At 49.0% G+C, this 20,624-nt stretch overlaps 1 long non-coding RNA gene across 1 annotated transcript; it reads right to left on the bottom strand.

The window, feature by feature from the left end:
- Window positions 1–2,466: 2,466 nt before the first annotated feature.
- On the bottom strand, window positions 2,467–14,647 carry LOC121133807. Its single transcript, XR_005870804.1, has 2 exons — window positions 11,213–14,647; window positions 2,467–4,351 (listed from the first exon to the last, which is right to left on the bottom strand). It is a non-coding gene; the product is annotated as an uncharacterized LOC121133807 (long non-coding RNA).
- Between the last annotated feature and the right edge of the window lie 5,977 nt (window positions 14,648–20,624).

The following is a 20,624-nucleotide window of genomic DNA, read 5'->3' as shown; positions in this document are numbered from 1 at the left end:
CCTTACCCTGCGTTCTAGAGCATTCTATCAGTAGAAATGTTGAGAGAATGGCCGAGATGCAGAGGAGTGGGGAGACAGACTTCACCTTTTTGTGAGCAGAAGAAGAGGCATAGGTGTGAGGGCTGGGGGCCACACCTCGGGGGTCTGCATTTCTGCTTTCATCAAACTAGGTCTTGTGACATGTGTTTTGTGGGGTTAGCGGTGAGAATGAGAGTGTATCACACGCAAAGTCTACAGATCCACAGAAGGCAGCCTTTGGGTGGGAACCACTGTTTTTACCGGGGCAGCTGTAGTGGGAAGTTGGCAATGGGGTGGAGGTGAGTGGCTTTCAAGGTTAACAGCAAATCACGCTATTCCGTGGGGTTTTCAAATGCCTCGATTTGTGTAGAGCCCCGATCTGTTGCTCAGTCATCCATCCTGGTCTGGGAAGAGGGCAGGCCAGAGAATTCCTTGGGCTTTGGGTGTAAAAAATTATAAGTATGTTTTCCCTCTGTTCCTAGCATGGCTCGCAATACCTCTTCCAGTCAGGTTAAAACAAAACCAAAGCCAGACTTGTGGGGCACGCCTTTAGTCTCAGCATGTAAGAGGCCGAGGCAGGCAGATCTCTCTGAGTTAGAGACCAGCCTGTCTAGTTCTAGGCAAGCTCTAGGCCACCCAGAGCTATATAGTGAGACCGTCTCAAACAAACAAACAGCCCACTAAACAATGACAGCAGAAACAAAACCCAAGCCATAAACACTACTACTTGTGATGATCACAGCTTAGAGCTGGGAGTTTAGTTTGTGACATTCTTACCATGGGGGCACTGGGCCTGGGTGTGGTTGAGAATGGAAAGTCATGAGGGGCTTCCCCTCAGAGCAGGGTCCACTCCCTGTGTTCTGGGTTAGGGCCTGACAACCCCTCACCCTACCCAGCCAGTGCTGGTCCCCAAAGGCTGCGATGACCAGGTGGGGACATGTTTGTCTTCTTGAGCTGTGGAGACCATTTGTATCTGTAATGGGTAGGGCTGTTACCACTGGGTAATTGAAAAGGTTTTATGTACTAAGCAGCCCTAGATGTGAGAGATGCTGGAGAGAAAGAAGGGAGGTGTATTTGCTTCTGTGGCTACTGTTCAAACTACACAGACCTCGTGGTTTCAAAATAAAATCCAACCCAGAGCATTTCAGATGTGCAGAGCCCAGGTAGAAGCAGAGCCCTCTCCCCCTGCCAGCTTCAGGGAAAGGCCTTCAAGTTCTTTCCAGCTTCTGGGATTCCCTTCATCTTGGCCTTCCCTGGTCTATGGCTGTATCCATCCAGGCTTCACCTGTGAGTCTGTGCCCACTCCCCCCCTGCCACTTTCTTGGTTTCAGACAGGATCTCACTAGCCCCGGCCTTGAACTCACAGAGACCCACCCGCATCTGTCCCCAAGTGCTTGGTTTAAAACTGTGAATCACCCACCGCTCCTGGCTCCTCTCCTTCTAAGGTTTGTGTACTCACTGGAGTCAGGACCCACCATAGTCCAGGGTGGCCTTGTTTGACACATCTACAAAGATGCTATTTCTGGGGACTGAAGAGATGTCTCAGTGGTTAAGAGCACTGGCTGCTCTCCCAGAGGACCCACATTCAATTCTGAGCACCCAACTCACAACAATTCCAGTGTACTTAATGCCCTCTTCTGGCCTCTGAGAGTAACAGGCGTGGGACACATCCATCCACGATGGCAAAACACTCATGCCCAGTAAGTTTTTTTTAAAGGTATTAAGATGCTATCCTCTCTCTCTCTCTCTCTCTCTCTCTCTCTCTCTCTCTCTCTCTCTCTCTCTCTCTTCTCTCTCCTTTTTTTGTTTTTGAGAGTAGCTCCCCCCCCTCTCCTTTTTTGTTTTTGAGACAGGTTTTCTCTGTGTAGCCCTGACTGTCCTGGAACTCACTCTGTAGACCAGGCTGGCCTCAAACTCACAGAGATCCGCCTGCCTCTGCCTCCCAAGCCCTGGGATTAAAGGCGTGCGCCACCACCACCAGGCGAGCTTCTATTTCTAATGAAGTCAGATGCTGAGGTTTTGGTCAGATGGAAGCTTATGGGACATGGTTTAACCCAGCATGGAAGGCAAAGCAAAGCAGACAAGGATGGAAGACAACCACAGGTAAAAATGCAAGGCTTTGGCAGTTTATCCCGGGAGTGAACAATGCTCTCTTCAGACTCTGGCCACATCATTTGAAGGAGGGCAGAACTATATGATTCCTAAAGGGCAAAGGGCTTTGGATCCAAAGTATGCACCCACTTGGTGCCCACAAAATCCCTGCTTTTAGGGCACATCTGGTCATCCAGGACCCTGAAACTCTGGTCAAGTGTCGCTGAGCACCTTGGGACCTTGTCCATGTCTTCCATCTGCCTGTGCTCAGTGCCCTGCTCACAAGTGCTCATCCCAACAGGAAGCCAGCTGCCTCAGTCTGTTCTCTGTGGCTGTAACAAAATACTCAGAGTTGGGTAATTTAAGAAGAAATTTTTATTTAGCTCACAGTCTTGGAAGGCCATGGTGTCTGTTCAGATGATCTCACACTGCATTTTAAAATGGTAGAGGGCACCCTGTGTCCAGATGACAATGAAGTAGCTTTTATAACAGACACATTTCGTAGTAAATGATGGGATGCTGGATGCAGGATACAGGAAACAGGCTTCCAGGCTCTCCAGCTCAAAGTCTGAGAGCTGGGTAAACCCACCAGGGGCTGACCAAGTCTCAAGAGGTTCCCAAAGGTGGACATGCGACCTTACATCATGAAACTCAAGCATGACCCACAAAACAGGTTGGCATTTGAGACAAACCCTGTGGGTGCTGTGGGAAGACAAGCTCAAGGTATGGATGCAGGGGAGGGGACCTAGGAGGGGACAGTTCTAGAAGGCCAAGAGAGAAATGAAAGCAGCCAGGGCAACACGGAGAGTGCATAGGACAAAACACCCTGCTCCAGGACTGCAGAGGGACAGAGAAGGACAGGCTCAGCGAAGCATGGGGGCTACAGAGGGACAGAAAGGGACCCGATGGGACCTGGCTTCTAGTGAGTCTGCTAGACTAACAGATGGAAGTCTTAAGAAAGGTATCAGGCTGTGGAGGGGGGGAAGGGGGGAGACTGTTTTGCACAAGTTGAATTTGCTAAGGTTTAGATAGCAAATGTTGGGATTCCTGACCACACAGTGGCAATGTCCCCTGGGTAAGGCTTCTGTATCTCTTGGAGTCTCTGTAATAATATCTAGGTGAGCTGGGCGGTGGTGGCGCACGCCTTTAATCCCAGCACTCGGGAGGCAGAGGCAGGTGGATCTCTGTGAGTTCGAGGCCAGGCTGGACTGACAGCCTCCAAAACAATACAGAGAAACCCTGTCTCGAAAAACCAAAAAAAAAAAAAATATCTAGGTGATCTCAAGAACGTTGTATAGATTGTATGCAAATCACCTGATATACAGCCAAGCACCATGTAGTAAATCCATATGTTCTTGTTTCCTAGCAAAACACACACACTACTAGATGTGAGGCATGGGTATGTTTACCCTCAGCTGGATCTCATGGGCTCTTATCTTTCAGGGATTTCTATTTTCTCAAACACCTTCCACATTAGTCCACAGCCAGTGGAGTGCATGAAGTCTTTTCCTATAGTTCCGGCAGGAAAGTATCAGAAAATTCTGATTGGCCCATCTAGGCCATGTGACTACCTCAAGCACCAGGCCTGGGGCACATGACTTCATTATTTCTGAAAGCCAAGTCTCATGGTCTCCAGATGTTCAGGGCAGCTTCTGAATGGCAAGAGATTAAGTTCCTGGTGAAGCTAGGAGTCAGGTTGCTGAGGCAAACGCTCTTCTATCCATATATTTTACAGTCCTTTACAGCCACCCATGGCAGCCCATATTGTCCCAGCTGCTCAGGGACTAGGGATGACTGCAGCTTAGTTAAGAGGCCTTTTGCAAATGAAGCCCTCATTCCAAGTACTCAGTGTCCTCAGCCTCCTGCTGTCATCTGGCCAGACTGGGAGGTGGTTTGGGCAGATTAATACTGATGGTCTCTTGAGTTGTCTCTCCTGCTCCAGGGTGGGAGGCTACGCTGTCCCTCCATGGTCCCTCATCTTGGGGGTGGGGAGCGCATTCTAGAACCTCTGCATCTTTCCTCAGTCCATTCAAGAGTAGAGCAAATTCCACAGAGCTAGACAAAGACCTTTGTACGATGTTAACTGTTAGAAAAGTCCCAGCTCCCAGGGTGAGTGCCTTTTCTCTGCAGCCTCTTTCTGATTGGAGCAGCCCAGGAACTCCCTGCCAATGAGCAGTAAGGCTGCAGAAGCTGGAACTTGATAGTTTAGCAATGAGCAATCTGGAAGAACTCAGGAATCCATCTGAGGAAAGGGGAACAAAAATAATGAGAAGGGAATTAGCTAGCAAGCAAGTGATGGGGCTGGGAATTCTATTATTGGCGGCAAAGCAAGGAACAAATGCTTTCAGAGTTGATTACTGCAAGAGCCAGAGAGCTACCTTAACTCTAACTTTGAGGCTCACGGTCCCCCAAACACCAAGTGAGTGCTGTGGTATGGATTTCAATGTAACTAAGAGAGGTACCCAGGGCAGGTACAATCATGGAAGAAAAATCAGACCCCAGATGCCGTCTTTTCTCCTGCCAGATCATGTCTTTTCTTGGGGATCATCTTCCATCTTGAGACATCAGAGTGACTTGCCAGACAGAAATGAGGACGGGAGAGCCTGGTGGGTATGGAGGGTTTCTCTGACTTCAGAGGGAGCAGCAGTGGTGGGACCATTCGATGACTATAGAGTGTCATCCACATGTCACCATCCAGGAGCTGTAAAGCAGAAGTGAGTACCAGAGACTTGTCGGCCCCTTGGATTGACAGTCTGGGGGACATGGTTGACATGGCTGGGGGAGACTGCCCAACTAATATGTGTATATGTGCATGTGTATATATATATATATATATATATATATATATATATATAGAGAGAGAGAGAGAGAGAGAGAGTGTGTGTGTGTGTGTATAAGCCAGAGGCCAGGAACAATTGTCATTTCCCAGAAGCTATCTACCCGACTTTTTGAGACAGGTTCTCTCAATGGGGGCTTGGGACTTACTGATTAGTCTAGCTTGGCTGGCCAGGGAGCCCCAGGCACCTGTCTCTCTACCTCTCTAGCAATGGGATTGTGAGTGTTCCATCATGCTTAGCTTTTATATGTTACTAGGGCTTGAATTTAGGTCCTTGCACTTGAGTGGCGAGCACTTTGCCAGCTGGGCCATCTCCCCAGTCCCAAGAGGTTGATAACTAGGAGATCAGACCAACAGATCTCTGGTTAGAACTGTGCTGATACTGGAAGGAATGGGAGGGGTGCTAGGAATCAAAGGATATGTGTGCAAGGTGATTCTCACCCTGTTTGAGTCTCAAGGGAACAAGGCCCAAGCCCCAGACCTGCAAAGTTTCTAGATTGTCCTAAAATAATGGGGAAAATGAGAACTTACTTGGTTGGTAAACTGAGTCAGGGAGAGCACTTTAGCTATTGGGCAATAACAGACCAATTTGAGGGGCCATGGAGGTGACACATGGGTAGTCCATGGGCCTCACACACATGAAGCCCCCAAATTCAAAGGCATCTTGTAAATTGATCTCAATTGGCTTCATCCCTGGAGTTTGCTTCTTAGAAAACACCTTTAGCCTTGTCCCTGTCTGTGGGATTGACTGTGAGCAGAGCAGGAGATAGCCAGGCTTTTCTGCTTTACCACCTGAATTTCCCAGGACCCCAAACCCAAGATGAGCAGGCATGCCCATCATCTTGCTCTAGGACAGGACGTAGTGAAGCTAACTTCTAGCTAGGTGTGTGTCTCATGCTTATAATACCAGCATTTGGGAGGCTGAAGTAGGATCTGGAGGTCAGCCTTGGCTGCAGAGCACTGTCAAAGCCAGAATGGGCTACATGAATCCCTGGCAAACACACACGCACACACACACACACACACACACACACACACACACACACAGAGAGAGAGAGAGAGACAGAGACAGAGACAGAGACAGAGACAGAGACAAAGAGACAGAGAGACAGAGATGAGCAAATGCCATGTTGTATAAGTGGAGATAAGAAGACAACCTTGGGTGTCAGTCCTTACCTTTCACCTTGTTTGAGACAGGGGTTCTTTTGTCTTCTTCTGGGTACACCAGCTAGCTAGCTCTCTGCCTCCCATTTTCCCTGGAGGGGCATTGGGGTTACAGATGTGTTACTTTGCATGAGCTCTGAGTCCTGATCTGGCCCTTTATATTCTATTCACTTTACAGAAGAGGTCCAGAAAGGTAAGAGGTCCTGACATGAAGTGGCAGGGTCAGAATTGGAACTCACATGATTTGGGGACTGCCCCACCCCAACTGCTCACTCCTTCCTTGGTGACTATGCAGGAAGGTCCAGAGAGAGAAGGGTGTGGCAAGTAGGGTGGAAATCTATCTAGGGGAAGCTCCAAAGAGAGTTACATCATGTCCTGATATGATGCTGGCAGCCTGGCATGACCCTAGTGTAGCAAGGTGGCTTCTGAATGCTGGTCCTTACTAGTTGCCATGGAGATGAGGCAGGATTCTTGAAGATGTAACCTAAACCTGCTCCCCAGGCTCAACCTGGAGATGCAGTAGTGGAGTGGGGAACTGTGGTGGCTGTGCTTGGTTGTCAACTTGACTACACCTGGAATTAACTAAATCCCAAGTGGCTGAAAACACCTGTGACGGATTTTTCTCTTTTTTTCTTTTTTGATGATAATTTTCCCTTTTGCTGAAAGATCTCAATCTGAAAAATCTCTGTCTCCAAGCAGCTACATTGTTTACACACAAGTACATATCTTTTTTTACATACATGCATCTATCTCTCTGCTGCATAGCCATGCATCTCTAAGTACAGTCACATCTCTTCTCTTTTTTTAAAAATGAGAAACAATCTTATTTTACAAATCAATCCCAGTTCCCTCTCTCTCCCATCCTCCCTTGCCCCCCATCAGCCCCCCATCCCATCCCCATCTATTCCCCAAGGAGAGTGAGGCCTTCCATGGGGGATCATCAAAGTCTGTCACATCATTTAGGGCAGGGCCTAGGCTCTCCCCCACGTATTTAGGCTGAGAGAGTATTCCTCCATGGGGGAATGGGTTCCCAAAGTCCATTCATGCACTAAGGATAAATACTGGTTCCACTGCCAGAGGCTCCATAGACTACCCAGGCCTCCTAACTGACACCCATGTTCAGGGGGCACGGTTTGGTCCTATGCTGGTTTCCTAGGTGTCAGACTAAATCTTGAAATTCGGAGGTAAATGCATGGAACTAGAAGAAGCCATCCTAAGTGAGGTAACCCAGTCACAGAAAGACAATCATGGTATGTACACACTCATATATGGATATTAGACATAGAGCAAAGGATTATCAGCCTACAATCCACACCTCTAGAGAAGCTAGGGAACAAGGAGGACCCTAAGAGAGACATACATGGCCCCCCAGAGAAGGGGAAAGGGACAAGATCTCCTGAACAAATTGGGAGCATTGGGAGAGGAAGGAGGGAGGGAGGGAGGGAGGGAGGGAGGGAAGGAGGGAGGGAGGGAGGGAGGAGAAAGAGTAGGGAGGAAGGGGAGGGGGGAGCTAAACATGAGGGATCAGGAAGATCCAGTCGGGGAAGAATAGAGGAGAGCAAGAAAAGAGATACCATAATAGAGGGAGCCATTGTAGGTTTAAAGAGAAATCTGGCACTAGGGAAATGTCCAGAAATCCACAAGGATGACCCCAACTTAGAATCTAAGCAATAGGGGAGAGGCTACCTTAAATGTCCTTCCCCAGTAATGAGATTGATGACTACCTTATATGCCATCCTAGAGCCTTCATCCAGTGGCTGATGGAAGCAGAAGCAGACACACACAGCTAAACAATGAGTCGAACTCCTGGAATCCAGTTGTAGAGAGAGAGGAGTGATGAGCAAAGGGGTCAAGACCATGCTGGAGAAACCCACGTAAACAGCTGACCTGAGCAAGTGGGATTTTTTCTTAATTAAATCATTTGAAGTGGGAAGATCCACCTTTAATCTGGTCTACACCTTCTGCAGGAGGTCTGAATGAAGGACATGGAAGAAGGAAGTTGGCTTGCCCTTTGCCTTCTTACTCTCCTTATTCTCGCTCTTACCAGCAAGTCCATCCTTTCACTGGCATTAGAGCCTACTTCTGGATTCCAGAGTCTACTTAGGATCAGAGGAGATACCAGCCTCACAGATTGAACAACTGCTGGACCTTCTTGGTAAACAGCCATGGTTGGACTAGCTGAACCACAGCCTGTAAGCCATTCTAGTAAATTCCCTTTATGTGTGTGTGTGTGTGTGTGTATGCATAATTATTGTATGTAATTAAATACATCTAACAGAAATATATATATACATATATATATCTGAAGAACCCTAACTAATATAGGAACCAATCTGATATCCTTGAGAGGTCAGGAAAAAGTAATTTCTCCCCTTTTCCCCTTCTTTGTGGATGGTAGGTATAGATGTGAATGCTTGTGGAGACCAGAGGTACATTTTGGATGTCTTCCTTAATCACCATCCTATTTTTTGAGGCAGGGACTCCCAATGAGCCTGAGTTTGCTAATTCAGCTAGACTGGCTGGCCAGTGAGCCCAGGGAGCCTCCTGCCTCTTAGGCCATGCACTGATGTCACAGGTGCATGTTACAATGCATGGCTTTTTCCAATTATGCTGGGGATCCAAGCACAGCTCCTAATGCTCGTGCAGCAAGCAAGTGCTTTACCGCTAGTCTCAAAAGCTTCAAGCATGCACATAGGAGTGAGACTATAGGATGAATTTGATAGTCTTGTTCCATGTATATATAGCATCCAGATTGTCTTGAAGCAAACATAGACATCAGTATATATCAGACTCCAACAGGAAAAAAAATGCCTTGCCACCATCACCCTTGAAAACGGTCAGTAATTAATGTTTTAATGTCAGTGAAAATATGGTTCCCCAAAGTTTCCGGGGCCTCCAGTGCCTTCTTCACATTTGCATGAAATCAGAATCCAGAGAAAGCTCAAATGTCACAACAGGTCATGCTGGTTACTTCTGCCCTAATTTACATACAGTTCACTCATTGGTCTGTTGAAGCACTTGAACCATCTTATGGTTAGCTGGAGTCTGGACTTGGCTTATTTTTGACCTCACAAAGGTGTGGCACATGTTGGACTCCCATATTTCTTGCACAGTGGTACTCAGATTTGGAAGCTCCTTTAGATATGCGTTTTATTTATTTTAGTAGGATTATTTCCCAAGGGTGGTTTCACATCCCATTCAAAGGTGACATCTGACTTCCCTTCTCCAGGTCACTGTCTCAACTACCGTTTCATCAGAGATCACAAAATAGTGCACACTTAGCTTGTGTTTGCCGAGGGGAACACTTCCATACACAGTGTCAGTGTGGGGCTGGGGTGTGGTCCCGTTAGTGTGCATGAGGCCTGGATCTGCCCCAGTGCTGATCCCACTTAGGAGGCAGAGGCTCAAAAGTTCAAGGTTGGTACTGCTGAAATGACTTGGTGTATAAAGTGTGTGCTACAAAGCACAAAGGTCTAAGTTTTCACTCCCGGAACCCATGGTTTAAAATTACAGGTCACCTGTCATTCCAGTACTTGGGAGGCACAGTCAGGGGATCCCCAGGGCAAGCCGACCAGCCAAACCAGCAGCCTGTATATAAGGTGGACAACAGCCATCAACCTCAGGTGTGTGTGTGTGTACACCAGTGTGCATGCATGCACAACCATATAAACAAACACATGGGAACATGTGTACATATGTACATAGAAGCTCAAAGTCATTCTTGGCTGCAGAGTGAGTCTGAGGCCAGTCTGATCTACATGAGACCCTGTGGTCAGAGCTGTGATGTCTCAGCAGAGAAGGAAGGACAAGGCCATTTGTTTGGTCTCAGCACTGGCTGGCTCATTCCAGCTGTGAAGTCTCTGGGCCTGCCATAAGCTCCAGATGTTTCTCTGCCCATCGCAGGGATTGAGATTTGTGAGTCCACTTGGGACACTGAGCATTTGAATTGATGCTAGGACACCCTAGGGAATCCATATAAAATTTTTGTTTTAGAGACAGGATCTCACTCTGTATTCCAGGCTGGCCTGTAACTCACTATGTAGCCCAAGCTGTCTTCAAATCATCAATCCTCTTGCCTCAGCTTCCTGAGTGTTTGGATACAGGCCTGCAGTACCACACTTGGCTAAATGTACTTAAATATACCTAATGTAAACCCAAATCACCACAAATGGCAGCAGCCACCATTTTGGACAGCCCCTCTCTGGAAAACTCCTCACTTACTATGCTTGCACATCTATAAAACAGGGACTGGTGAGTTATTCCAGTGGGGGAATCGTGTGGATTAGATCATGTATATAAAGCTTGGGGGCACATGAGTCCCCATAAAATGCTTAAGTCTATTATCAACATCAACGTGACACACTTAACAGATAAATAGCAAAAATCCCAGAGAAACTCGTGGAAAATACCCTTCATTACAGAGGAGCGAAGACAGTGAAAACTGTGGGCTATGAGGACTTTACTTCATTACAGGTCCAGTAGCTGCTCAATAAATTAAGCAATCACTGCAAATAACATGTTGCTTTACTCCCCTGTAAGGAGCATTCTTCCAGCCAGCCTGGTCCCTGAGCTGTGTCAACCCCAAATAACACACAGGAACTCTATTAGTTACAATGTTGTCGGCCAATGTCCAGAGCTTCTCATTGGCTAGTTCTGTCTTAAGTATTAACCCATAACTACCAATATCTATATTTCTATAAGGTTTTATCTTACCGAGGATGCCAGCCTCATGCATCCTCTCTTCCCGGGATCACATGGCAACCCTCTACTCTTGACTACATTTCCCAGAAACCTCCTTGACTACTAGTCCCACCTATCTTGCTTCCCTACTGGCCAACAGTGCTTTATTCATCAACCGATAAGACAAACATATACACAGAAGGACTTTCCCCATCACTCCCCTGGACCAGCTTCAGGCTATTTGATTATTACATGAATGTGAAGGGCAGAAAGGTGAAGACATGCCCGTTCCCTCCAGCCCCCGTAGAAGCACACTTGACTGGCAGCAGCAGGATGGCTTATCAAGCTGAGGCAAACTCTTTAGACCAAGCGTTTTCCAACCTTGGCTTTGCTACATCCCACTGAGGTTCCTGGCAACTTTACCTGAGTGCTGGGCAGTGTGGTGCCGGGTGGGACGTCCCACACTCCATGGCGCTTCTGTCCTCAGTGGCTCTCTGCGGCTTGCTATCTTTGCAGCAGAATTTCGTTTCCCCTAGAAACTTGGCATCGGAGGTGTCAGCCTGGGAACATATTTGTTTGTGTAAAATTAAAAAGAAGAATATGTTTTGACCATATTTAAGTCCTAACCACACTAAGGAAATAAACACTGGCTGACACAATGCTACTCACGGAGTTTCTCCTCAAACGCTGCCTTTGTTTACATAACCTAGACTCCCAAGATTGCTGGATGGCTACCCTGGCCACCCGGCCACCCGGCCACCCGGCCACCCGGCCACCCGGGCCACTCTTAAAGTCTACTTACCTCACTGAGAATACTGCATCTCTACTGAAGAGTGGTCATACCACCTTTCTGAAGGGCACCAGGGAATCGATGCAGATTTAAAAGGGAACAGCCCTTGTGATGGAGACATTCCACTTCTCCGGTTTATGCTAAAAGCACTTGCACCAAGGAAGGTGTGTGTTATCACAGCCAAGTTCCGAACTTAACATGAACGTTGGCCAGTAGGGGACATTAAATATGGTGGGGGTGCTGGTTGGTACTGGAATAGACTGGCCTTGAGGACCGATTCTCCAGGGTACTTGTGGTGGTACTTCCTCTGTGTGCAGATGTGTATGTGTGCAGGCCAGAGGACAACTTTGGGTGTTCCTCGAGTACTGACTATCTTGCTCTTTGGAGACAGGATCTCTCACCGACCTGGACTCTCCGATCAGACTAGACTGGCTGGCCAGCAAGCTTCTGCCTCTCCCAGGCTGGGTTTGCAGGCATGCACCACACACCCGGCTGTTTGCCTGAGCCCCGGGAACTGAACTTGGGTCCTCAGGCTTTTCCAACTGAACCATCTCTCCAGCATGGCGGTTACTCCTCAGAAGGTGAGGCTGGACTTTGCATGTGCACGTGTGAGTGTACACATGCGTGTGCTGCTGGCACACATCACAACACACATGAGGAGGTCAGAAGACATCCTGTGGGGGGCAGCACTCTTCCTCGCACCTCCCGAGTGGTCCACCTGGTGACAGGAGCTTCATCCACTGAGCTCTCTCACTGGTCCCTCCATTCTCTTTTGTACTAGCTTTTTTATTTTCTTTTTTTTAAACCATAAACATTACATTTTCTTACATATCCAGGATAATTAAAAAAACATTGGACGATACATTAAAAATCACTTCTGGCCAGGTGTGGTAGCAAATGCCCACAACCTCAGCACTTAGATGGCTGAGATGTGAGAAGGGACGGAGGACTTGGAGGGAGGGAAAGGGGGAGGGATAGGAAGCAGTTCATTTTGCATCCCGGTTGGAAGAGTATAATATACCAATCTCTTTACCACATGCCTGTTGGGCTGGGGTGGCATCAGGAAGGGACTACAGCTGTCGTGTGGCTACGACTCAGTGTGTGCCCAGTCTGTAGGACCTTATGTATCACATTTAACAAACAAATACGCCCCAGCCACCCATCTGCTCTGAATTCCTGGCTGACTCCTTAGCCACCACAGCCAGCCTGAATGTCCCTTCGTGACAAAGGACCTGACACATTTCCCCAACGCTTTGGAGGCTCTGTATCCCAAAGTATTGAGAGGAGGTGATAATGAGTCCTGGGGCCAGGAGTCTAGGTGAGCATGGGGAATGAGGTTTGTGGACTGGAAGAGGCTAGCCCTGGAGAAAGATGATGACCATCTGTTCTGAACTGGGAGGTATCGGCTACCACATCTGGCTGCCGGTGTCCACCGTGACCACCTGCTTCTGGATCTGCTGTAGCTCTGGCTGTCTGATCCCTATGTGCCTGTGTTCCTAAGAGTGTGGCCCTGCCACCAGCTGGAGCATCTGAGCCCACTCAGAAGCTAGAACTAAATGTTGTGGCCAAATCAAACAACTGTGATTCTTGGGGAGAAGGCCTCAAACAAATGATTGTTTTTCAAGTTCTTAGAGTCTACGGGTTGGATGGGTCATCTTACTTTGTGAGATTCCAATGCTATGGGTTTGGATCTTGACATGCATACTGGAGAGCACCCAACAGTCATTGGAACCACTCCAGGGATAGGGTGAGGTTTGTTTTTGTGTCTCCTGGGTACCCACTGGTTTAAATTGTTGCGTCTACTGCATCTTCTTGTTCTGCTCACACTCTGTGTAGTCACTTAGGGACCTTGCTGGCTCTGCCATTGCAGTTCAGACTCCACCATTTTTGAAAAAGGGACTCTAAAGTGGTGATTTCACTCTGAATCCCATGCTACACTGCCCTACTCCAGATTCTGTTCAGTTTCCCTATCCTGTCCAAATTCCATCCACTGAGAGTTTGAGACAAAGGGAAATGTTGAAATGTTAGGGCTGGAGAGATGGCTGTCAGTAAAGATTGTGCCTTGCAAACATGAGGCTCTGAGTTTGGAGCCCTAGGACTCATGGGAAAAGATGAGTGTGGTGGTGTGCACCCGTAGCCCACAATGATGAGCTAGGAGGCAAAGACAGGCGGATCCCTGGAAGCTCTCAGACCAGGTAGCCTGGCTCAGCTCGATAAAGTTCCAGACCAAGGAGAGTCTCTCAAAGGAGAGGCAAAAGGCATGTAAAGACCCATGGGAGCTGCTGTCCTCAGACTGCCACACGTGCACTGTGCACGCATAAGCCCACAGCCACATGTGTGCACACACGACCAAGAAGAAGGGGCGGAGAGAAGACTCGCTGACTGAGAACGCTTGCGCTCTCTAGGGAGGAGTCAGATCCCAGTACCTGCATTGGGCAGCTCACCAGTGTCTATAACTGCAGCTCCAGGGAAATTCTCTACTTCCTTCTGGCCTCCGTGGGCACCTGCATACACATGTGTACACACACACACACACACACACACACACACACACACGCTCACACACGCCAAAAAGAGAGTAAGAAAACACTCGCCAAGAGGCAACATAGTCAGAGGAAAACAAAGGAAATGAGGAAGGACAGAGAAAACCAGCTAAGGCCTGCCACTGGGGCACCTGGACAATGGGTATCTGCAACTCTGTTCCTAGCAACACACCCAAGAGAAAATAAGATGTACGTTCACACAAAAGCATACATGAACACTCACAGCTGTATTGTTCATGATAGCCACAAATGGAAACAACCGATGCCTATCATCTGACAAGTGGACAAGCAACAGGTAGCCATCCATGGAATGGAACAATCCTCACAGAAGGAAATGAAGTCTTAAGCTGGGTGTGCTGGCACAAGCTTATAACACTTGCAACTCGGAAAGTAGGAGCAGCAGGATCAGTTCAAAGCTACCTTCAAACACCAAAAGATTAAAATATACAAGGAAAAGGATAGAAGCAAGGGAGGAAGGGAGGGGAAGGAAGAAGGGGAGGGCAGAGGAGAGCAGGGAAGGGAAAGGGAGGGAGGGAAAGAAGGGAGAAAGGGAGAGAGGGACAGGGAGGGAGGGAGAGAGGGAGGGAGGGAGGGAGGGAGGGAGGGAGAGAGGGAGGGAGGGAGAGAGGGAGGGAGTCCATCCTGAGACTACAACATGGCTGTACTTTGAGGTCACCACAGACGGAAAGATTCCATGTGTGAAATGGCCAGAAAGTAGTGATTGATGAGGATTGGGGGACAGGATGACAGACAGGTAATGGGAAGGTTCTGAAGTTCCTGTTGACGATGGCTGCATGACATGACACTGAACACACCCGAAGGCACTGACTGTCACATTTTCAATGTGACTGTTTTCATGCTTAGTAGTGGGTCACTCAATAAAGCTGTTAAAGTCCCATTCTGTCCTCCCGGGTGCTGAGGTTACAGGCACACACCATCGTGTATGGTGTCTTTTGAGACAGGGTCTCATTGGGTGGCCAAGGCTAGCCTGGATCTCGACATCTTCCTGCTTCAGCCTCTGGAGAGGTGACTTAGTCTCTACACTGTCTCATTTTACAGTCCAGAAACCCTGACCTGTGGCCTCCTGCCGGGTCTCACACCCACTCCAAAAGGAAATCTGAGTGTCTCCAAGCTGTATTTAGCTTCTTTCCCTGAGACAGGCTTCACAGACCCAGCCTATAGACCTTTAAATCTGTGTTGCCTTTGAACCCCACAGAGTCTGTTAGACACCAAACCATTGAATAGTGTTGGTGTTGGGGCAGGCTTGGGGCCAGGGGGAGGATCTCAGTCTCCACTCTCACAGAGCTTCCAGAAGCCAAGCAGGATGGCAGGAACTGACATTGCTTCCCTGGCAGAGGTCAGTTGCTTAGGTAGGTTCGAGTCAGGAGTAAGAGTAGCCTATGATCCACTGAGGAGCTATCTGTGCTGGGGTCTGAAGCTTCAGTGGAGAAGGGGCCTGCCCTGCCCTCAGCGGCCACCCTGCCTGTGAGAGAGAGGCAGGCAGCCACATTTATGGTTATTCCATCCTAAAGTGAATGTCATCTTCTCGTGGAGCGTTACACTTAGAACTGGGGAATGGAGCTTAGCTGTTAGAATGCTTGCCCAGCCTGTATAGAGATGTCCTGGTTCAAGGCCCAGCATGGCACAAAACTTGAGTGTGACCTATAACCCCAGCACTCAGGAAGGGGATCCAGGCAGGCAGACCAGAAGTTCAAGTCCAGCTTTGGCTTCCTAATGAGTTCCACGCCAGCCTCAACTAAAGACTGTTTCAAAAAGTAAATCAACAAAATGCACCAAACACTGGATTGATGAATTGAAAAATTACCCTTGGCCCCGATGTACAAACTACTAATAACAGAAGAGTGACCGTTTTTGAAGTCTGCCAGAGCAAGGCAGCACAGAATAGCTTGCAAAATAAAAATGTAATGTAGGCCCCTGGTTCAAAAATCATTAAGTTCAAGGTAACAACACTTCAAGGCTGACCCAAGTGTGGACCCCAGGCTTTGGGAACCAGCCCAAATCTAGGCTCAAATGACTTGTCTGCCAGGTATGTAGCTACCAGCACATCTCTGCAGAGGTCTGAGCCCCCATCTCATCCTCCAGTTGATGAGGCCCCCCCTGAGAGGTAGAGAGGCTCTTGCGTAATAATGTTCATCATGGGAAGAGACTCTGTAATGTCCCGATGTCATCCCTCTGCCTGATGGCTGGCAGGATCTGACTTCTTATGATGATTTGTGCATATGACATAATAGCTAATAGCCAGGCCCACACAGCATGCCTTACTGCCCAGTGTTGTTTCTGGGTCTGTACTGACATTTATCTCATTCCCATTGCTGCCCTGTGTCTGTCTACAGACGGGAAAACTAAGGAACAAAGCATTGTCACACGCTAGAGACTGTAAAACCAGTCCCTAGGAGAGCCCAAATTCAAATAAGAACAGTCAGATACTTTTTGCTGTTACTGGGTTTGTTTGTTTGAGACAGGCTCTCACTATGTCCCAGTGGGCCAGGAATTTGCTACCTAGAGCAAACTGGCCTTGAACTCAAGGACAATCAATCCTCCTGTTTCTGCCGCCTAAGTGCTAGGATGGCAAGAGCAATAACCACACCCGGCGCTCCCTTGGTCTCCATGTCACCGAAATGGCTGCACATATGACCGTTCTTGAACCCTGAGTATTCAGCAAGCCGTGTTAGTTTGCTTTCACACAGGGAATCTACTTCTTAGCTTTTCCTTCCATCTTGTCCCCTTCGAGTGAGACACCTGTGAATGTAAGGACTGCACCTCACACAGCCTTGAACCTCCCCCCAGAACCTGGCACTGTGCCTGGCATGGTTGGCCCTCAGCAGAGAAAGGGAGGGAGGGAGGGAGCGAGCAGGGAGGTATACAACTTGATCCAGAACCAGCAGTCACAACCTCTAAAGTCAAGTCCATGTAGCTTACAATTGTGCCTTTGGGCTGTGGGCAGGGACAAAGTTGGTAATGTGCCTTGCCAGGCAAGCACAAGGACCTAAGTTCGACTCCAGGACCCACAGAAACCAACCTGGAGGGAGGCTGCATCTTCATAACCCCCATGAAGACAGGAGAATCCCTGGAGCTTGCTAGCCAGACAGCCTCACTTGATTAGTGATCTCTAGGTTTAGTGACAGACCCTGCCTTAAAAAAAAGTGTAGAGTGGGGGGGGGACAGAGAGAGAGAGAGACAGAGAGAGACAGAAACAGAGAGAGACAGAGACAGAGAGAGAGACAGAGATAGAGACAGACAGAGACAGAGACAGAGAGACACACAAGCTTGTTTTAGTAACAAGGCATGGTGCTGTAGGCCATGCCTACAGAGGCCAAAGCACGGGGCTTTCTGCAAGTTCAAGCCCAATCTAGGCTACAGTGTGAAACCCTGTCTTAAAAAAATCCCCGCAATGTGTAGGTGGAAAGGTACATAAGGGGTGCCTCTAGAGCCCTGTCCTATCCTGGTGGACTTGTAGGGTGAGGGCAGAGAGTGCTCTGGCAACTGTACCTGCCCCAGCTGGCCTGCCAGCCCTCTCTGGCACCCCCACCCCATGACACAGCATAAAGTGTAACCAGAGCTGGCCCCTTGCTGGGTCCTCCTGTTTCCCTCCCCACCTCCCTGGGGGCATTGGCTGGGAGCTTGGCACCTTTCAAGGCCAAAATCAGTGTGGTGCCCCTGGTGCCCTATCCACGAAAGCTCTGTGTGGTGGCTCCTTAACCACCCGGTGGCCTATCGCAGAGGTCTGAGTCTCCCGTTTGCCAGAGAAAACCAGGAAGGAGGCAGAGAGTCACCCAGAGTGACACAAACCAGAGCCACAGATAAGATTGCATGGACTGGCCTCTGGGGATGGGGAGCCTGGAACATGGCTCTACCTCACTATGTGGGTCACAGAACACCCAGCCATGTCATAGCTGGATGTTAGCTAGCTCTGTACCCTCACCATTGCTCACACCAATCAAGTAGGGACCACCTAGGAAACAGGAGTTTTAAAAGTTGACCTAGGATACCTTACAGACCATAGTGCTGGATTCTGCCTCTTGGCCTCGGCACACTTGCTTCATAGCTTTCTTTCAAGAAACCTACTCCAGCCAAGGAGGCAGAGGTAGACAGATCGCTGTATGAGCCAAGTCTGGTCACTAACTATATCAAGCTCCAGGCCAACCACTGACACATAGTGAGACCCTTTCTCAAAGGGGGGGACGTGGTGAGAAAAAGAACCCTCTCATTAAAAAAAGAAGTGCATGTGAAATATCCCCACCCTAAGTGGAAAGCAACCAGCCATAACTAAACATTTACTGCGCAAGGAAATGCCTACTAGTACAATTCATAACTTTAGACACGATTCACTTAAGTCACCTGGTAGATATGTTTAAGAGACTCGGAGAAACTTCTACTCTAAGCCATGGGTTTCAGGTGTGAGGTAATGGGGGCCAGATGGGTTGAGTAATTTCCCTGCAGTGACAGTCAGAGAATCCCAGTGCTTACACAGGATATGGCTAAGCAGATAGGCTACTTCTAGAAACCCAGGCTTGCAGCTGAACTCTAACCCCTGGCCTGAGTCATCTGCATGTATTAGTAAGCACTAGTGGCAGTACTGATTAATACTGAAGGCACTGGCCTCCCCATTCCTTCAAGCACCTTCAGAGTCTTTGATCTCATTACACCCTTGGCTTCGTCCAAGAACTCTGAGGCTAGTGCAGGGCGTACAGGCGAGATGAAACTGAGGCAGAGTGGGGAAAGTGTCCTGTTTCTGGGAGGGAGCTGGCAGGCAAGGACTTCCCGCCCCCCTCCCACCCAGTGAAGATCCTAGAAGCCCTGGAGGGACCAGGCCTGTCAGACTGGTAACTCTTGTTTCTCCCCACTTTTGCAGCCTCCCTGCATTCCCAGGAGCTAAGGCGGACAGACGGACTGCAGCCACAGCCAGCCTTTTCCCAGGCCTGAGTGCCATCATTTTACCCTTGCGTGGAGGGTAAAAAGCATGGCAAGCTGGCAAGCGGCCTCACACGGCATCTTTTTATTTTCCACGGGTCTTGTGCACGGCAAGGAGAGATCCACCCCCAGAACCTGACGAGCTGGGGCAGAGGGTTCAGGGAACGCTTTCTCTTCTGTGAGCTGTTGGCAGCTCTGGCCCAGGGACCCCGAGGAATACTGCAAGAGCAATAAGGATTTTTAGGGGCATTATGATAGTGGAATGGAAACACATCTGCCCCCAAAAGTCCCTCATTTTCCCTGCGGTAACCAACCAGCTGGCAGGAAGTGCAGGCTCTTAGCGGCACCAAGAGCCAAAACTAAAAAGGAAAAAAATGCAGGAAGTTAAAGCAAACTTGAGACGAGGGGATCTTTCGAGGGGGTGTGGCGGTAGGTACAGTCTCCCAGGACCCTCAGTGTCTTTGCAGCAACTGGCTATATGTGTTTCTAGGCAGAAGTTTCCATGCAGACATGCCTCAGTCCAAGTGCAGGGAACCAGGCATCCGAGCCCCTCCCCCCCAGCAGGCTCCAAAGATGATCACACAGATGGTGCCCTAAAGCACAGGCCTGCCCTGTTTTCCCCAAACACCAAATACTCATTTCTGGCCCTTGCTGATGGGCAAAGAGAGCAAGTGATCATCGGGGCCTCCCTTCTGGCATTATGGGAGAGTGAGTCGGCTGGGACCCAGATGGGCATACCTAGGCTGGTTCCATGGCTGACCTATGAAGGGTGAGAGCTTAGGGAAGGACCACAGGGAGTTTATAGCTGGTGGGACAAAGTCACTGTGAATGTCTACATACTCACTTGGAGTCTTGCCACAAAGCTCTGGGGGAAAAAATCTACAGCACTCATCCCCAAGACATTTGACCTTGGAGGTTTCTACTGGGGGTGTCCTGCCAGGCCAGTTAGCACCCAAGGGTTAATCTACCCACAAAGGTTGCTCTCGGCATCTGACATATCACACCAGGCCACCTCAGAGAAGACCAGCTGGGTTGACGGAAGTGTCCTTATCAGCACCAAATAAAAATGGGATGAGAAGCCTTCCTAACTCATTCACAGTACTGGTTGGGTGGCCCCAAAGCTCTGGTGCAGCCTCCAGGCATCTGGCCCAGACCTGTGAGGGTGCCATTCCATTTCTACCATGTGACTGATAGCCAGAAGCTCAGCAAAGAGCTCTCCTTCCAGGCAGCACCTAAAATACTCTTTGGGAGAACCTGAGGTTAGATGTGGCCTGGCCCACGAGCCCCTGGTTGGGTCTTTTGAATGCCATGCTGAGATACATTGAGGGCCCACCTGGAGGCTTGGAGTTCAAATGAGAATCCCAGGGGTTTGTCTGACTCACGGCTAGGCCCAGCTTCCTGGAGCAGGTGGATCTGCCAAGGGTGAGCAGGCTGGAGACACCCTTCTCCCTGCGGGATTTAGGCCAGCATACCCACCCAGGTCTCATACTCAAGGTGGCTCAGGTGTCCCCTTTTCTTTGCCCACTTGGCCTTCCCTCGGGTTCTCAAATACCTTGCAACCTTCCCCCCA

Source organism: Mesocricetus auratus, unplaced genomic scaffold, assembly GCF_017639785.1.
Source record: "Mesocricetus auratus isolate SY011 unplaced genomic scaffold, BCM_Maur_2.0 Super-Scaffold_100024, whole genome shotgun sequence".
NCBI classification, from domain to species: domain Eukaryota; kingdom Metazoa; phylum Chordata; class Mammalia; order Rodentia; family Cricetidae; genus Mesocricetus; species Mesocricetus auratus.
The sequence above is the reverse complement of the archived record's forward strand: the minus strand, read 5'-3'. Positions and strand labels throughout refer to the sequence as shown.